Source organism: Lathyrus oleraceus, chromosome 5, assembly GCF_024323335.1.
Source record: "Lathyrus oleraceus cultivar Zhongwan6 chromosome 5, CAAS_Psat_ZW6_1.0, whole genome shotgun sequence".
In the NCBI taxonomy this organism is placed as follows: Eukaryota; Viridiplantae; Streptophyta; class Magnoliopsida; order Fabales; family Fabaceae; genus Lathyrus; species Lathyrus oleraceus.
The window spans coordinates 28,345,492-28,365,787 of NC_066583.1; the positions used below are offsets into that span (position 1 = coordinate 28,345,492).

The 20,296-nt window shown below is 39.7% G+C and overlaps 1 non-coding gene across 1 annotated transcript; it reads right to left on the reverse strand.

The window, feature by feature from the left end:
• Positions 1–667: 667 nt before the first annotated feature.
• LOC127088830 (small nucleolar RNA R71) lies at positions 668–774 on the reverse strand. Its single transcript, XR_007790644.1, has one exon. It is a non-coding gene; the product is annotated as a small nucleolar RNA R71 (small nucleolar RNA).
• Positions 775–20,296: the final 19,522 nt, after the last annotated feature.

Here is a 20,296-nt window from a genome sequence, read left to right on the forward strand (position 1 = left end):
ACGTTAGATTGACACTTGGTCTCTGTGGATTCGATAATCTTTTTTATTACTCTGACGCGTTCGTATACTTGCGAAAAACACCGCATCAAGTTTTTGGCGCCGTTGCCGGGGACCAATTTCGTCAAATTTCATTTTCCTGTTGTTATATCGTTTAGACTTAGGTTATTTCTCGCCGGTCAATGCGAAGAACTCGCAGTACCGGAAGTTTAAGCTTAGTATATCCTCTGGCAGAACCTGAACGTTACGCTCGCGCACGTTTATTCTTTCATAGAATTAAGAGAGCTATGGCCGAAGATCAAAACCAAAGACCTCTTAAGGATTTCGCTCAACCATCTAATGAAGAACCTAGTTCTAGTATAGTAAACCCAACTATCCCAACTAATAATTTTGAACTTAAACCATCCCTGTTGCAACTAGTGCAACAGAGACAATTTGCAGGTCTCGCTACTGAGAACCCAAACCAACATTTAAAAATATTTCTTCAATTAGCAGACACTTTTAAAACCAATGGAGCTTCTCCTGAGGCAATACGTTTAAGATTATTCCCTTTTTCCCTCAGAGATAAAGCCCTATCATGGTTAGATTCCCTTCCACCCAATTCCATTACGACTTGGGATAACCTTAGAAGAGTTTTTCTTGCTAGATATTTCCCCCGAGTAAGACCGCCGTTCTTCGAAACCATATAACTAGATTTACCCAAAACCAAGGAGAATCATTGTTCGAAGCTTGGGAGAGATATAAAGAGTTGTTACGAGCATGCCCACATCATGGTTTAGAAAACTGGTTAATCATTCAAACCTTCTATAATGGACTTCACTATAACATGAAGATGACCATCGACGCTGCCGCAGGCAGTGCTCTGATGAACAAACCTTATCCTGAAGCTAGTGCCCTCATCGAAGATATGGCTCAAAACCATCAATCATAGGGAGTCGAACGAGCGACAGTTGAGAAGAAGGAAGCCCACGGAGGAGTGCATGAACTAAGCTCTATAGACATGATGCAAGCTAAAATGGACGCATTAGCCCTCAAAGTCGAGCATATGTACATAAACCCGAATACTGTAGCCGCAGTTTCGTCGGATTGTGAGATATGCGGAACCAAAGGACACCAATCTGCAGAATGCAGTCTATTAAACGAAACCCACTCTGAGCAAGTGAACTACACCTAAGGGAACCCATATTCGAATACCTATAACCCTGGATGGAGGAATCACCCTAACTTCTCCTATAAAAACAATAACCCTTTTCAAAATAATGCACCTCCGAGACCTAGTTATCAATCCCCTAGATCAAATCAACCTGTGCAACCTGTACCACCAAAGCCGAGCCTTGAGAAAATTATGGAAAATTTTATCACCGCTCAAACCCAACAAAACAAGGAGTTCATGAACCAAAACATTCATGTTAACGAATTGATTACTCAGTTAGGAACCAAGGTTGACCAAATAATTACTCATACTAAGATGCTTGAAACCCATATCTCTCAGGTAGCTTTAAACCAAGCCCCCAAGACTACACCTGGAGGACAATTCCCTGGACAACTTCAACAAAATCCGAGAGGACAAGCCAATGCCATTACCCTACAAAGTGGGAACGCTTATGATGAACCACCAAACCCAAGATTGAGTGAACTCGAAACTTTTAAGGAATGTACCAAACCCACGGACGAAGTAAAGGAACCAGAGGAATCTGAAAACCAGGAAGGTCGAGAGAAAGGAGAAGAACCTAAAGATAAAACTTACGTACTACCTTCGCCATATAAACCACCTATATCATATCCGCAAAGACTCAAACAAACCCAGATCAATAAACAGTATCAAAAATTTATTAAAGTTATAGAAAAACTTCATGTAGAAATCCCTTTCACAAAAGCCATCACCCAAATACCTTCTTATGCAAAGTTTCTCAAAGACATCCTTACCAACAAACGTAGACTTGACAATCCGAAGCCTTTGGAATGTAATGCTATTTCCGAGGACAAATTAGCAAAGAAAGATAAAGATCCTGGAAATTTCTCCATTCCTTTCCTTTTGGGTAATCATGTCATCGAAAAAGCTTTTCTAGACTTAGGAGTTAGTGTGAGCTTAATGCCTTTAGCAGTTTGTGAGAGGTTAAACTTAGGAGAATTAAAACCCACTAGGATAGGTCAGTTATTTATCCCTACTGATTTTGTTGTCATGGACATTAAAGAGGACAATGATATACCAATCCTTCTAGGTAGACCATTCTTATCAACTGCAGGAGCCATAATAGATGTCAAGAAAGGAAAGTTGACATTTGAGGTAGGTGACGAGAAAATAGAATTTATACTTTCGAAATTTCTTATGGTACCTGTGATGGGAGACTCGTGTTATGCCTTAGATATCATTGATGAATGTGTTAGAGAATTAGAACAAAAAGAAATTATAAAAACAATCAAGTTACCATCAACTCTCATAAGGGAAGATGATGACTTTAAAGAACCCTACATCGATGATAACCTTTACAAATGTTTATCCCTTACCCCAGATCCTATGCCATGCCCTAAGAAACCAACCTTAGAACTTAAGGAACTGCCTAAGAACCTGAGATATGAGTTCCTTGATGAAAAGATGAATCGTCCAGTTATAGTCAGTGCTACCTTGAGCCAAGAGGAAACAAACCAACTTTTAGACGTTTTACGAAGACACCCCTCAACCTTAGGATATAATATCTCTGACCTGAAAGGTATAAGCCCATCCGTATGCATGCATCAGATTTCGCTTGAAGAAGATTCAAAACCCTCAAGGGAGCATCAGAGAAGGATAAACCCTATAATGAGTGATGTTGTTAAAAAGGAAGTTCTTAAGTTACTTGAGGCAGGTATAATCTATCAGATCTCGGATAGTAAGTGGGTGAGCCCTGTGTATCTAGTACCTAAAAATGGAGGCATCATAGTCGTGCAAAACGAAAAAGGCGAACATGTAGCAAAACGTTTAGAAGGAGGATGGCGGATGTGTATAGATTATAGAAAATTAAATAAAGCAACTAGGAAAGATCATTTCCCTTCCAAATACTTATCCACCCCGAAGATCAAGAAAAAACTACCTTTACATGCCCTTATGGAACTTTTGCCTACAGACGAATGCCTTTCGGCTTCTGTAACGCCCCAGCTACTTTCCAACGCTGCATGATGTCAATCTGCGCAGATTACCTAGATGGTATCATGGAAGTGTTTATGGAAAATTTCTCGGTTTGCGGATTTGATTTCCACAATTGCCTTGCTAACCTTGAGAGATGCCTTGCTAAACTGGGAAAAGTGTCATTTCATGGTAACCGAAGGAATAGTTTTAGAAAAACCTGGAGAGATGCCTTGCTAATCTTTTAAAGCAAGCGTTAATCTCAGCACCCATTATGAAACCACTTGATTGGTTAGAACCTTTTGAGATAATGTGCGATGCTAGTGATTACGCAGTTGGAGCCGTTCTAGAACAAAGGAAAGATAAAAAATTACATGCCATTTATTATGCCAGTAGAACCCTAGATGCTGATGCGGTTATTTTTCGCAAGTATACGAACGCGTTAGAGTAATATAAAAGATTGTCGAATCCACAGAGACCAAGTGTCAAGCTATCGTTTTCTGTTGTTATGGTGTTTATCAAAGGAAATCAAAATAGGTGTTTTTGTAGTGTGCAATGGAAAGTAAAGTATTTAAATAGATTTAATTAATAAAGACAGGGTCGAATGTAATTCACGTAACCAATTGATAGTCCAAGTACTTGCTAATAGAATTACTTATGGGCAATGTTTCCTACTTTGAAAAGAACTAATTTAACGGGAACTGTCGCTTTCGCGTATTCAGAACCGAGTTGTACTCCCTAATCAAACCCTCTTATTGTCACTTATAAAAAGGCGCGCATTGCGTTAGAGTAGTAAACCTATTTTTAAGAAATATAATATCTTGACTAAGTTGAAAAGTATTATAACCTGTACTTCTTAACCAAAAGAGGTTCTTACGAACCAGACTCTAAACTTATAAACGCGTCCGAAAATAGTTTTAAAATCTCTTTTCTTCTTAATGTTAAAAACCCCTAATGAACTAGACAAAGCGCTTTCGCTTTTTTTGAAATAGTTAAAAACAATTAAGTTTAAAAAGACGTTGGACGGCTTTCGATCTTACCCAACGAAATTGAAGTGCGGGAAAACTTAAGTTGAAAGTTAAAATAGCCCTTAAGTGTTTCTACGAACAATTGTACGGATTATCGGTTCAATTACGATCCTTACAGTCTAACCTTTTAGATTTAGTTAGACATGGTAAAATAAAAGTGCATTAATTTAAATAAAAGTAGTGCGAGTGCGGAAAGTAAATAAAAGTAGTGCGAGTGCGGGAAATAAATAATTTAAAGCGAGTGCGAGGAAATAAATAAAGTAAAGGCGAGTGCGGGAAATAATTAAAGTAAAAGCGAGTGCGGGAAATAAATAAAGTAAAAGCGAGTGCGGGAAATAAATAAAGTAAAGGCGAGTGCGGGAAATAAATAAAGTAAAAGCGAGTGCGGGAAATAAATAAAGTAAAGGTGAGTAATAAAAACCTTCTCCAATCGGAGGGCTGAGTAAATTGCAATGCGGAAATGTAAATGGCGGCAGGATTAACTTCCTTCCAAAGTGCTCCAAACTCGATTACAGACTCTATCACAGACTTGATTACACAATTGTGGTAACACTCCAATGCGAAGCGATTACCACTATAAAATACTGAATATATGTCTAAGTGAAACAAATTTGCTTCTGAGTTTGCCTCTGCTCTAAGTTTGGATGATTGTAAAAGTGAATTCGCATTTCTATTTATAAGCAAGTAAAAAGATGGAAATGACTTGGATGCCCTTCAACTTGAAAATAGGAGGGAACCGTTTTTCCTCTTGTGGCGCCCGCCACAAGGCGATGGCGCCTGCCACAAGGCCAAAGTGAGGCGCCTTAGTGGAAGTAGTGGGAAAACGTGGGAGTTGAGGGAAGTTGAATTTTACACGTCATGGTTTGGTCTGTGGCGCCCGCCACTGGGTAGGCCATAAGCACAAAATGCTGAATTTTAGGGTTTTTAGCCCTTTTTCACTCCTTTTCTCGATCGGGGCTCCGATTAAAGTAAAAACCTGAAAACAAAGGAAAACATACCAATAACACAACAAAATGATAATAAAACAGCTAGAATGCATGTGAAATCGGAGTCGAAAATACGTAAATTTTAGTGTGATCAAACTCTCCCACACTTAAACCTTTGCTTGTCCTCAAGCAAAACATTATAAGGCTCATGAAAGAAAAACCGGTGTAAACGAGTGCTTCAGGTAGAAATTCTAAGTTCAAGTTGGGATGCAGTGATAGGTACTAACTGAGTGAACTAAGGGTATCATGATGACACTAATCCGCAAATACGGACATAAACGTCATTCCTATATTAACCAACCCATATTATCCCACGATACCTAGGCCTGCCTCTTCATCTCTTTTTGTGTCCTTTTCATTCGGGCGCAATCACATTAAGCCCGTTATCCGTACATGCTTCATAGTAGAGTGGCCTGTTAGTGATTATGATCAGAGCTTGGGGTTTCTGGCACATAAACATGTGTAAACCCTTTTATTGGACCCAACTGTAGTTGTGGGGGATCGGATCGTAATCCGTCCTACCGAGTTCAGTGCCAGATACCTCTGAACCAACTAGCAGTGGGTACTGCTTTTCTTGTTCTTTTTCTTTTTCTTTTTTGTAGCAATTTTTTACAATTCTTTGGTTTAAATGACTTTGTGAGGGTCACCTATACCGGAGTTGCCTTTTTGCTTTCTTTTATTTTTATTTTTTTCTGGATCATTCACTTATTTACATCGGTCCCCTACGTAGAGGATGCGTAGGCCGGAGCTGACTGCTGAGATAAACTACTAAGGACTTATACGGAAACGATGATTAAGGCCATGGTATATGGGATTTCGGGAAATGATTCCTATTGTAGCGGTGTATTCGTCACTTTATGATTTATTGATTAAACCAAAAGCAAAGCATACAATGAATCGAGTCGCCACCGCACTTTTATTTATCCAAAGGATTGGCTAAAAAGCGAACAAAAGCCTAAGAAGTTTTACACATAGAAAACTAATGAAAAGATCAGAGAGTCTGGGTAAGGGGTAAATTACGCGATGGGAAGGTGTTAGGCACCCATCACGTCCTAGGTACTCCTAGGGAGCCCTTTTCACACTTGTTGTATAAGAAAAAGTTTAGTTGTTTATGACATATTGTGCAAACATGAATGGGAAGATGAGAAAAGAATGTACAATTTTATTATTTTTGTGTTTGAACGGATGAACCCGTTGCCTACGTAAATTCCATCAAAGGTAAGGATCAAAACGCCGTAGTTCGGCTAAAAGATTTCCAAAATATCAGTGGGTTCAATTTTAAAACAAGAGCACTAAGGCTTTTCATTCTTAACGGGAGAAAACTCAACCTGAATCAACAATCCACCATGCGAGGATAGCTTCAACATACTAGTGAGGGGTTAACCCTATAATAAGTATGGGAGACTTACAATCAACTCACTAAGGATGTGGTGAGATTTACATCAACCACTATGAGAATTGAAACCTATGGCTAATGTATGAAAACATATTAACAATGGACAAAGCCACAAAACAATTGAATGGGTGAAGTTAATCGATTATGAGTATTCACAAAATATGGTCAAAGTAAGATTAAAGTTCAATTCAGAAAGGAGTGTTATGAAAATGAAGTTTGAAAAGTCAAGGACTTAAGGTCCAGGTTTCTAATTTGAAAAGACATGAAAATGTTTGCACAATATGTCAAAGTTTTGAATTAACAATGTGAAAAGGGATTTTGAAACAAAAGGGTATGGATGAAGGAGTGTAAAACTTCCTAGAAGTTCACCTCTTGAAATCATATAGAAGATGATTCAAGTGTGTCCTTTGGAATAGGCAACAAAGCAAGTAAGCAAATAAAAGGTAAGGTGATACCGGATTCCACTCAATGGACTTACACCAATCTCACAAACAAAAGCGGATACCGGATACCAATAAATGGATTTACACCAATCTCCTAAAACAAAACAATGATACCGGATGCCAATAAATGGACTTACTCCAATCTCACAAAACAAAACAAAACATGGATATCAGATGCCAATCTATCTGGACTTATACCAATCTCCAAAGGATGATCATAGGAGTACAAAGGCCAACAACATGGTCTTACAATTGCATCCTCACAAAGCAAACACAAAACATGGATATCAGATGCCAATCTATCTGGGCTTACTCTAATCTCCAACAGATGATCATGGGAGTACAAATGCCAACAACATGGTCTTACAATTGCATCCTCACAAACAACAAACAAAATAAAAGCACTAAACAAAGAGGACATGAGTGGCCAATGAAATGGTCTTACACTCAATCCCTTCCAAATCATAGGAACAGAGGCCAAAGAATGGACTTATAGTTGATTCCTCAATGGGCAAACTCAAACAAATCACACAGATATGAAATGATGATCATGCAATAATGAACAATTAATGATGATAGATGCACAAAGGCATGCAAGCAAACATGTACGTATGAATCAAGCAATCAATCAAACAAAGTCATTTAGCACACACTATAACCAAGCAATTAGGCTCAAGCAAGGGTTAGACTTTAAAGTCAACTGGAATGGGGTAAGTGGTGCTCTTAACCTTAACATTGAGAGTTAAGGTGAAGCAGATGAAAGGATATGAGGGGTGTGCCTCATTGCTCTTATCCCTGGTCAGGGAGAGCATTGAATATCAGAAGGTGTGGGAGTTCAGAAAGTTGGAATTCTCTCCACAAGTTAATGACTCTATAGATCTTGGGTTTTTACTCACTATGCATCAACACATGTGGTGTGAGCAAGGTGAGTGACACACAGAATAGTAGGAGATGGATTATACATCTCTTTTGTCTACCAATTGCCTTATTAAAAGGACTTTTCCTGCTTGGGGACAAAGATAAACAATCACAAACATTGCCTCTTAAGGAGGACTTCAGACAGGTGCCTGGCTAAGTAACAAGCCAGGTCTTCCAGACTACATGAAGAAAAGATGTTATACCTCAATGCTTAAGCTATCAAGCAAAGCAAAATCAAGTTCATAATGAACTATAGCAACTAAGGTACCTGAAATCAATCCAACATAATCAGTATACCAATCACAAAGTCAAAACAGACAAGATAAGAACCAACAGTCAACACAATCAATCACATGTGCAAAGCATAAACTCAAATCAAATGAGCTAGAGGCATCCTACAAAACAAACCAAGTTAGTCCATAATAATCAAATAAACCAAACACAATCCACTTGAATTAATCTCCTTAAAGCAATTGCTTCTTAACCTGAAAATCAAACTCAAACATGAGAAGTAAACCCTTAGGCCAAAGCCTAGGGTCAAAGGAGGAGAAATAGACCAAAACAGAACATGAAAATTGACCAAAATCAAGATTAATCAAATAAGAACAAAGTCCAATTGGTCCCATATCAAAACTATGCACCAAATCCATTTCACAAACAACTCATGTCAAACTAGGCAAGTTAAGAACTCAATGATGTAAACAGAATGAACCAACTCAAATCAAATCAAAAATGGCTCAATAAATTCCAAGAAAAATCATGCTTAAACAAAACACATCAAATGAGCAACATACCAAAAATCATGGCATTTGGATAAGTAGAAGCATGTAAATTAAAATCACAAAATCATGGTATGCAAAAACAAGCTCAAACAAGGCCACAAGTGGTACATCAAGTTCATGCAAGCATAAAACAGAAATTACATAAGATAAATGATCCAAACCAAAACCAAAATGAACTTCAATGTGTTAAGAATCAATGTACAAAATTTCAAGTCCATATGATAATGCATGAGAATTTCACAAATCATGGAAGATGAACACTCAACAAAAGTCCAAACATGACAAACCAGAAGAGAAAATCTCAAACAAATTGGAAATGGATCCAAAAAATCTACACAAAATCACACTCAAACTAGACATCCAGAAGTGTCATCATGCAAAAATTCAGAGCAATTGGCATTCAAATGGCATGGAAAATAAAATCAGCAACATGAATAAGAAATGGTGTGACATACATTGTCACACCTCCAACAATCACATCATATCTCACAAACCAGAAATGCAAAAATAGCAAACTCAATGCCAAAATGCTCATCAAAGTGTCTAGATTATGCATGTAAAATTTCAGCTTTATTGGATCAAGCATCATGATTTCATAAAAGAAATGGAAAGCAAGGTGTATGAATGCACAAGCATGGACAAACCCTAGGCAATTTTTAAATCTAACCGAGCACAAAATCTGGAAAAATATCCATGAAATAGTAGACATGATGATGAACATTTCACAAAAAAATTCATGTCAATTGGATTTTTATTTTAGGAGTTATGATTTTTTCATGAAGTGAAAAATTAAAAAATGAATGAATGGAAGCATGTGAACATGGAATGCATATCATGGAAAAATGCAAGGCAGTATTTGAAAAGCACCCCAGCCAAGAATCGAAGTGTGTGTGTGTTTGAAATAAAGCGCGCTGCTGATGAAACGCAGCGCTTCATTAATCATGCGTGGCACAACAACCAATTAGAACCAATCAAAAGTACATGTGGAATCCAAGTGGACCAGTGCATGAGTTATAAACAACAAAATGCATGCAACAGCGCGCAATGAAGATCAAAACAAGCCTGGAAATAGAAACCCTAATGTTCTTCACTCATTCATCATGTTCATCATCATCAAAATCCAAAGTGCACAGAAATTAAAGAAATACATATCATTCGAATCATCATTCATCATGCATCACTAATCCAGCTTCAATTTAACCTAACTCTAACTGTATCCAAAGCATCGAGCAAAATAAGTTTTGACATCCAAACTTAAAATCAACCTAACTTTCTCAAATCTTAATGAAAATTCAAGATCTAAAGTGCAGAATGACCAGCAACAAAGGATCTACAAGATGCATATCATAATTGCAAGAATTAGAGTGATCGAATTTTTACCTCTATGAAGATGCAGAGCTGGATTCGTGAGCTTCAAGGCTTGGAAATGCAAAACAGATGATCAATGATGATGAGGAAGATGAATGAATGCAAGACTTTAGCTCAGCAATGCTTAGATCCGAAGAAATCTCCAACTGCCATGTGAATGTTCAAGCTTCAACAGTTCCAATTCATCAAGAATTCTCCAATATTTGGCTTCAATTCACTTCAATAATACCTGCAGATGATGATTAGCACAAGGAACAAGCAAAAGAAATGATGAAATTCGATGGAAAGAGTTGAAAAAATTTGAGAGAATTTGAGAGAATTTGAGATGAAAAAGTTTTGGATCTGAAAAAATGAAGTTGTCCTTCAATTCTGTTAGGATTAGCACTTTATACCCTATGTTAATGATGCTGATTAATCCTAATTAAGCAAGGCAATTAGTTTAAGTGAAATGGAAGTGTTATATGCAAATGGCCAAAACACCCTTATGATCATGTGCCAATGGAACAGTGCGAAATTTCCCTTGGAGCAAGTTGCAGATGCTGTTTTGATGCAATTGGAAATGATTTGGAATGAAAATAATGCATGCTTTTCAAATTGGCATTTTCCCACCAAAAATTCAAATTGATTCAAGTGTAAAATGCCTTTTTTTGTTATGATGAGAAATTATGATAGTAGGGATCAAGAGAAAATTGCTCAAAAAAGAACCACATGAATTGGCCTTTTGGTGCAAAAGTTAAGCCTTGTTGAAGTTCAAAATTCCTTGCCAATGATTTGATCATAACTTGCCAACCATAAATGAGAAATGGATGCTCTTGGACATTTTGGAAAGGTGAGAACAAGATCTTCAACTTTCATGTTGGACAAAATTTGATTTGAAGCTTGCTTGATGATGCAAAGTTGAGGAGAAGACCTTTCCATTTTTGGCAGTTTGAAATTAAAGGTCACTTACTATTTTTGGAAACTTTTTGTCTGACCTCAAATCCTTCAATGATGATCTTTGAAATGTTATATAAGGCTTGTATGGACATGAATGAGACCTCTCCAACCATTTCTCACCATCAAATCCCTGATTTTATGCACAGTTGACCATAGTTGACTTTGCTAGGATTTTGGTTGACTGAACAATGCTTTGATGAATTTCAAGCCTCTACCACTTGAGATCTTGATTCAAAATGATGTCATAATTCATATGAACTCTTGATGAATGATCATGGTGCCCAAATTCTGCAAGAATGGCCACCATTTATTGTTCAATGGCTTATTTTGTTTGTCTTGACCTAATGGTTGCTTCATCTGCAAGTAACAAGGTTAGATGACATATTTTTGTACTTTTGGATTAGTAAACAAATGAAAAGCAATGATATACAAATGCTAAACATGCTTGGTGATCAAGAACCACTCTCAAAAGACAACCCACCCTCAGGAAAGAAGGCAAGGTGCACAATGATCCTTGAGGCAATGAATGATATGATATGATGCCATGAGGGATCTTAGGGACAAAATTGGGGTCTTACAGATGCCCCTATTTAAGGTCAGTCTAGCCGGAGAAAATGAAGTTTAGAAATCTTCATCTCGACGCGGTAGAATGGGCTTAAATAACAGTAATGAGACAAATTTTGGTCCCTAAGAGACCTCATGATGCAAATGTATGCATGTAAAAGACACAAACTCTGTGGGGAATATGATTCACACAGAAGAAAAGACGATCCATCAGAGCAATACACTCACCAGGAACAGAGACTCTAACAGGACTCTTATTGGGGATAATAAAAAAGAAAGAAATGCGTGAGCAGGACACGACTTTGATTTGGGGAAAACAGAAAACTGACTAGAGAACTTTACTGGGGAAGTAAAGGACTCACACTGGGGATCAGACGAATTCCAAAGGAAACACATCCGTTGGAAAGACACAAGCTGACTCAAACTATCCACGAAGGATACTTCGGATAAAAATCCGGACTCGGACCAAGGAAAAGATCCACAAAGAATCTCCATGTCGGAAAAAGCTGCATATATTGGGGAAAACGCCAATACAGCAAAGGGTAAAAATCACAACAGAAAATCCACTGGAGAATGTCTAACAAAGAGACTCTCACGGGGAAAAGCAATAAGGAAATGAGATGTTACCGGTATAAAGGCAACAAACTCAGGAAGAATGAATATCTAGGACCGGTATAAGGGTGAGAGATATCAATCAACCAACATCTGAGAAAGACCTGAAAAAGGTACATCAACTTAGGAAAATCTGACTCCACAGGGGACCAAGGTCATAATAGGGAGCAGACAGGAAGGAACACCAGGGATACCGAAGTATATAATAGGTGACCGACCAAAGCGTGAGTTGGTTTTTACTGCCAAAACACTCATCATCCGAAAGGAGGGCTTGAAAAAGCAAATCGACTTACAGGATGGACATTCGAATCCACAAAGGGAAGACGAATCTTACTCAACTGGGGACACAAACCGAAAGAGCGCATGAGATATAATATCCATTACCGTCAGAACGTGGATAGAACACTCGCATGAGATATATTATCTATTACCGTCAGAACATGGATAATACACTCGCATGGTAAGAAACACCAAGGATACCGGTTACTGGGTATATAATAGGTGATCTACCGAAACATGGATTGGTTTTTACTGCCAAAACACTCATCATCCAAAACACAAACTGGTTAAAGGATGGGTATTCGATTCTACAAAGAATACGAATCTTACTCTATTGGGGAAGATCAACAAAGGATTCCAACCAAAGAGTGAAAGAGATATATTATTCATTACCGTCAGAACGTGAATAACATACTCGAAAAGGGAGAGACACCAGAGATACCGAAGTATATAATAGGTGACTAACCAAAAAGAGAAGACAATCGATACCAAGCATCCGGGTAAACGAAAGACAACTCAAAGGGATAAATTGCAAGCATCCGACAATTATCCGAAACAACAAAATATTCGATTCCACAAAAGGGAAATAACGAATCTTACTCGACTGGGGAAACACAAAAGGCTTCAACTGAAGAGTGCATGAGAGATATTATCCATTACCGTCAGAACGTAGATAACACACTCGCACGGAAGATTATCCACAACTGGTTACTGGGTTAACAAAGGATAAATCGACCGAAAAGAAAGGCATCAGGATACCCACTAGGTATATAAAGATGACCGATCAAAGGGAGCAACAATCATTACCAAGCAAACGGGTAAATGAAAGAAGACTCACTGGGGATAAATTGCAAGCATACGGCAATTACCCACAAGGACTAGCTGGGGATACATTGATAAACAATCAATGATCCGGGGAACAAATCACTAGCAAACGGTGAAAGGACCCACTGGCGACTTCAAAGGGAATAACATCGCGAGCATACGGCAATGATCCAGAAGACAACTTGTTGGGGATACAATTGCTAGCATACGGCGATTGTCCACAAGCAGATGGAGGAATATCAACATTGAATATCGAATGAAGATAACCACAAAGAGTAACCATCATCGGTTAGGATGAACAACAAGGTTAACTCTGCAAAGGGGAGAAATTAGGGTTTACAACTACCGAATACGGGGTAGAATACCAAAACTCTGGCTGGGGATAAAATTGCTAGCATCCGGCAATTATCCAACTGTACCACAAGGTACAAAACTCCGCTGGGGAGAAAAACACCGCGAAAGGATTTACAACTACCGAATACGGGGTAGAAGACCGCAGACTCCACTGGGGACAGGGTGAATGAAGGCCAAATACTGAGCACTTATTCAACTTATTCCACAGGGAAACGCAAACTTCGTTGGGGATAACACCACAACAACACCAAATTCCGCCAACAACCAGAACCAACCACAAAGGTTACCTCTGCTAGGGGAAAAGAGATAGGACTTACGACTACCGAATATGGGGTAGTGGCCAACAAACTCTGATGAGGATAAAAGGTTTAGGGTTTACATCCGCCGAATACTGGGTGGAAAACCAACAACTCCACGTGGGAAATGAAAGAATCACAAATTCGCACGGGAACAAAATAGGGTTTATAACAAACCACAAACTCTGTTGGAGAGTACGAAAATCAGGGTTTACGACTACCGAAAATTAGGTAGAAAACCGAATCAACTCTTGCTGAGGAATAAAAGGTATATAACCACCAATTCCGCCAAGAAGAGGGAACATAGGACTTACAACTACCGGTTACTGGGTAGAGGCCCAAAAAGATTCCGCCGGGGATAAATGAATTGATGCCGGTTACTGGGCGATTTATTCGTTTATTCCACAGGGAAGCACAAGAAAGGATTGACAAATGCCCATTCGGGACCAAACCGAAAAGACATACTAAACCAAAATTCATCCTATGAGGATATAACTCAATAGGAAGACCCATCCCAATATATTTGTTGGGAGGATACGGAAGAAACCGTCATCCACGAGGATAATCTCAGTGGGGAACTGCAGAAGGAAAGACAAATGCTTTCTGCTTATGGGGCTGACTCTATATGGAGAGATTTAAACACCCGACATCTGCTTGGGAAGATCTATTGGAGATCTATAAAACCCATAGCCAGAGACAACAAACAAAAGATATATGGCAAAAATGCAACATGAATATCTTAATGTTTATGATTATGCATGAATATGCGTGATTTATGTTTGATGAATGCTGACAAAACAGACAATTCTAACACAAACAGGCCCAGGAATCAAACGCCCGGTACTATACTTCCAGGGGAAAACCAACTGGAAAGCCAATCTGCTGGAGATCTACATGCTGAAAAGCAAAGATCTGCGGGAAGGCAAAAGATGAGAGATATCACCAAATCTCTGAGTAATGGATCAACAATAACCCAACTGGCGAACAGAAAGTCACAACAGGCACAAACAGCCACAAAGACAAATCTGTTGGTGAATGGGAGAAATCCCAGGATATCTGCAGGGGAATCTTCAGTATCAACCGGGAACTGCACAAAGCGATAACTGGCGTGAAAGCAACTCCACACAACTCCACTGAGGAACAACCCACTGAGGGAGAACGAATCATCCATGTAGATTCTGTACAAGCAACTTTACATGGGGAAAACAAATAGCCATTCCAACGGGAATACACCCACTGAAGGAAAAACAGATCACACAAGTAGATTCTGCCATAAGCCACTCTACTGAGGATCAAAACAATCGGGAAATCAACCCAATCTCAGGATGATAGACCACCAAACAACCTACTGGGGAACAGAGGTTTCAACAAGCGGAAACTACCACAAAATCAGCTCTGTCAAGGATACGAGCTCTGGCGGAAACTCTGAGGGGATACCACAAATACAATCCTGACTCTGACGGGGGTTCTGGTTTTGTTGGAGATACCAACTCTAATGGGGATTTTGCACAAATACAAACCACCAAACCACAAATCCACTGACAGCTCTACTGGGGAAATCCACTGAGGGACCCACTGAGGATAAGGAAGAGAGTTAGGGAAACAACCACCAAATGCTAACCCTTCTGAGGAGAACACCCACAACTACTGAGGAGGAACACAATCACTGCCCTGCTGCAGGGATAAGCACACTGATGGGGAGATAGCAACTCCGCTGGCAACTTGGCCGGGAAAAAGGGTACTGCTGGAGCAAATGAAATCTTCCACAAGCGCTCTGCTCCGGGGATATATCACAGATCCCACTAGCGACTGTGCTGAGGAAAGACAGCAACAACCCTGCTTGCGACAAAAGCTGGGGAAAGCGGTACAGTACCGGGATATCGATCCACCAACCACTGAATCTTCAACATAAAGCAACCATGCTGATGAGAGAAACAACAACTCCGCTAGCGACTGCACTGGGGAGAGACTGCTGCCGGGGAAGAAAACGAAGTCTTCAACAACATCTCTGCTTGGGGGCACAACCCCAACAACAACTCTGCTCGGGGAACCATCCCAACAACAAAGCGGGAGAAAAAGGATACGACCAATGCCAGGAATATGAACAATCGTCTTACCTGTTGGAAATCATGTCACCCTCGGGAGAACACTGAGAAGTTCTCAAGTATCCTTTCATCATTGTGAATGTTCACTTTGTTTAAAACAATAGTTTTGAAAATTCTTTGTTTTAAAACAATGACATTTTATCAATTAAAACATGCAAAACATTTGTTGAATTGAAACAAATAAGAGTGCAAATAATTGGATAAAAAGCTCAAATTTATTTGATGGAATGGTAGCCTGCAAATGGCAAGACTCCATAGATCTGTACAAATTTGAAATCAGTGATATATATTGGAAGAGGGCTACATTGAACATAATGATCCTTTCTCTACCAATTTGAATCTCGATGTATTCGAAGCTTTAGTTGACGACGAATCGAGAACTTCTGACGAAAAGACGGCTGCGGGACAGAAAGTCTTGCCAGGATGCAGTTACTTGCCAAATCCCTAATTTTGCCTAGATCGCCTCAGGGTGAGGTACTCAATCTAGCGGGATGCAAATATATCCTTTTTTCAAGTCTCTAATTTTTGCCTGGATTACCTTTGCGGGTTCTCCACCGAGACGCTCATTTTGCCTAAGCCGCCCTTTCGGGTTTTCAACTTAGCGAGCTATTCTGTTTTTCATTTGCATATACTTTTTTTTAGGCAAAGTATTTCTTGACTGCATCTGAATTCACAGGACGAGTGAAATCCTCCCCATCCATTATTGTAAGCATCAAAGCTCCGCCTGAAAAGGCTCTCTTAACAACATATGGACCCTCGTAGTTTGGAGTCCACTTGCCCCTGGAATCGGGCACGAAAGACAAAACTTTCTTGAGCACGAGGTCACCTTCTCGGAACACACGAGGCTTGACCTTCTTATCGAATGCTTTCTTCATTCTCTGCTGATATAACTGACCATGGCACATGGCAGTTAATCGCTTCTCTTCAATCAGATTCAACTGGTCATAACGACTCTGAATCCATTCAGCATCAGTCAACTTGGCTTCCATTAAGACTCTCATTGATGGGATCTCCACCTCTACTGGGAGAACAGCCTCCATGCCATAAACAAGAGAGAAAGGGGTTGCCCCTGTAGAAGTGCGGACAGATGTACGATAACCATGCAAAGCAAATGGCAGCATCTCATGCCAATCTTTGTACGTAACTGTCATCTTCTGGATAATCTTCTTGATATTCTTATTAGCAGCTTCAACATCTTGTTATTCAAATTAGATCCATTATCAGTAATGATCTTATCTGGCACACCATAACGGTAAATCAGCTGGTTCTTGATAAACTTCACAACCACCTATCTAGTCACATTCGCATACGATGCGACTTTAACCCATTTGGTGAAGTAATCAATTGCTACGAGAATAAACCTGTGTCCGTTGGACGCCTTCGGTTCAATCATGCCGATCATGTCGATTCCCCACATAGAGAAAGGCCATGGTGATGAAATCACATTCAGAAGTGTCGGAGGAATATGAATCTTATCCGCGTAAATCTGACACTTGTGGCATTTCTTCACATATTTGCAGCAGTCAAACTCCATTGTCAGCCAATAGTAGCCTGCTCTCAACATCTTCTTAGCCATGGCATGTCCATTGGAATAAGTACCAAATGAACCCTCATGGACCTCAGTCATCAACAGGTTTGCTTCGTGTCTATCCACGTATCTGAGCAAAACCATGTCAAAATTTCTCTTGTACAACACTTCACCACTGAGGTAGAAACTACCTGACAACCTTCTCAAAGTTTTCCTATCTTTCACAGATGCCCCAGGCGGGTAGACCTGGTTCTGGAGGAAATTCTTGATATCAAAATACCAAGGCTTGTCATCAATCACTTCTTCAACTTCAAACACGTGAGCTGGTCTATCCAAGCGCATCACGGCAATGTTAGGTACTTCATTCCAATACTTTACCACAATCATGGAAGCAAGCGTGGCAAGAGCATCTGCCATCCGATTATCCTCTCGAGGAATATGATGAAAGTCAACTTCTGTAAAGAACGTTGAAATCCTCCTCGCGTAATCTCTGTACGGAATGAGACCTGGCTGATTCGTCTCCCATTCTCCCTTGATCTGATTGACAACCAGGGCCGAATCACCATACACATCAAGATGTTTGATTCTCAAATCAATACATTCTTCTAGTCCCATAATACAGACTTCATACTCAGCCATGTTATTCGTGCATTTGAAAGTTAGCCTTGTTGTAAGCGGAATATGTGTGCCATGAGGAGTAATGATTACTGCCCCAATACCATTTCCGTACTGATTCACAACGCCATCAAACACCATCGTCCATCTGGAACCAGGTTCCGGACCTTCATCAAGTGTAGGCTCATCACAATCTTTCATTTTCAAATACAGAATCTCCTCATCAGGGAAGTCATACTGAACTGACTGATGATCTTCAATCGGCTGGTGCGCTAAATGGTCAGCCAAGATACTACCTTTAATAGCTTTCTGAGCTCGATACTCAATATCATACTCAGATAACAACATCTGCCAACGGGCAATCCTCCCAGTTAAAGCAGGCTTCTCGAAAATATACTTGATTGGATCCATTCTGGATATCAACCAAGTGGTATGATTTATCATGTACTGGCGTAAACGCTTAGCAGCCCAAGCCAAGGCACAACACGTCTTCTCAAGCATTGAGTACCGAGACTCACAATCAGTAAACTTCTTACTGAGGTAGTATATAGCAGATTCTTTCTTACCTGATTCATCTTGTTGACCGAGTACACAACCCATCGAGTCTTCAAGAACAGTCAGATACATAATCAGAGGTCTTTCTTCTACAGGCGGAGACAAGATCGGAGGTTCAGACAGATATTCTTTGATACTGTCGAAAGCTTTCTGGAAATCCTCGGTCCAATCAAGAGACTGATCTTTTCGAAGGAGCTTGAATATCGGTGCACATGTGGCAGTCATGTGGGATATAAATCTGGAAATATAGTTCAAGCGGCCAAGAAAACCTCGGACTTGCTTCTCAGTTTTGGGTGCTGGCATCTCTTGTATTGCTTTGACCTTGGCAGGATCAACTTCAATACCTCTCTCGCTGACAACAAAACCCAACAACTTGCGGGAACGGACTCCAAATGTACATTTGTTCGGATTCAGACGAAGCCTGAACTTCCTCAAGCGCTGAAAAAGCTTCAACAAATGCTCAACATGTTCAACTTCTGTTCGGGACTTAGCAATCATATCATCAACATAGACCTCTATCTCCTTGTGCATCATATCATGAAACAAGGTAGTCATAGCTCGTTGATACGTGGCTCCGGCGTTCTTCAAACCGAAGGGCATCACTCGATAACAGAATGTTCCCCAAGGTGTGATGAATGTTGTCTTCTCCATATCCTCGGGTGCCATCTTGATTTGATTATATCCGGAAAATCCGTCCATAAACGAAAAGACTTTGAATTTAGCTGTATTATCTACCAACATATCAATGTGTGGTAGAGGAAAATCATCTTTCGGACTAGCTTTATTCAAATCTCTGTAATCAACACACATACGGATTTTTCCGTCCTTCTTAGGAACAGGCACAATATTGGCCACCCACTGAGGATATGTAGAAGTCACCAGAAACCCCGCATCAATTTGCTTCTGAACTTCCTCTTTGATCTTCACTGCCATATCTGGATGAGTTCTTCTGAGCTTCTGCTTCACAGGAACACACTCAGGCTTCAAAGGCAGGAAATGTTGCACAATATCTGTATCTAGACCCGGCATGTCTTCATATGACCAAGCAAAGATATCTGAATATTCTCGTAGCAAGCTGATCAACTCCTTCTTGACAGACTCTTCAAGAAGTGCCCCAATCTTCACCATACGAACACAATCCTCAGACCCCAAGTTGACTGTTTCCAAATCTTCAAGGTGCGGCTGAATGATCTTCTTCTCGTGCTCAAGGAGACGGGTAATCTCATCAGGAATCCCTTCAACATCATCTTCCTCTGCCTCGAATACAGGGATTTCAAAATTGGGAGATGGCGTTGGATCATTATGTTCAATGGGTTTTAGAATCAACCTGCATAATGATTTTGGTTAATGAAAAACTTTAGAATTTAAACAAGCAAATCATTATGCAGATGAAAAATGATTGCTTTTATTCTCATTTTTATGGGTTTTTTGTGATCACTGATTTCATGCAAAAAGCAAAAAAGTGAAAACAAATGGAAAAACAAATGTTTAACAATGCATTAATTGAATGAAAACATCATTGTATAAAATGCTGCCAACAATGTCATCACTTCTCCTTTTGGCATGGGAGAAGGGTTTTAAACAAAGTGAACAATTACTCTGATCT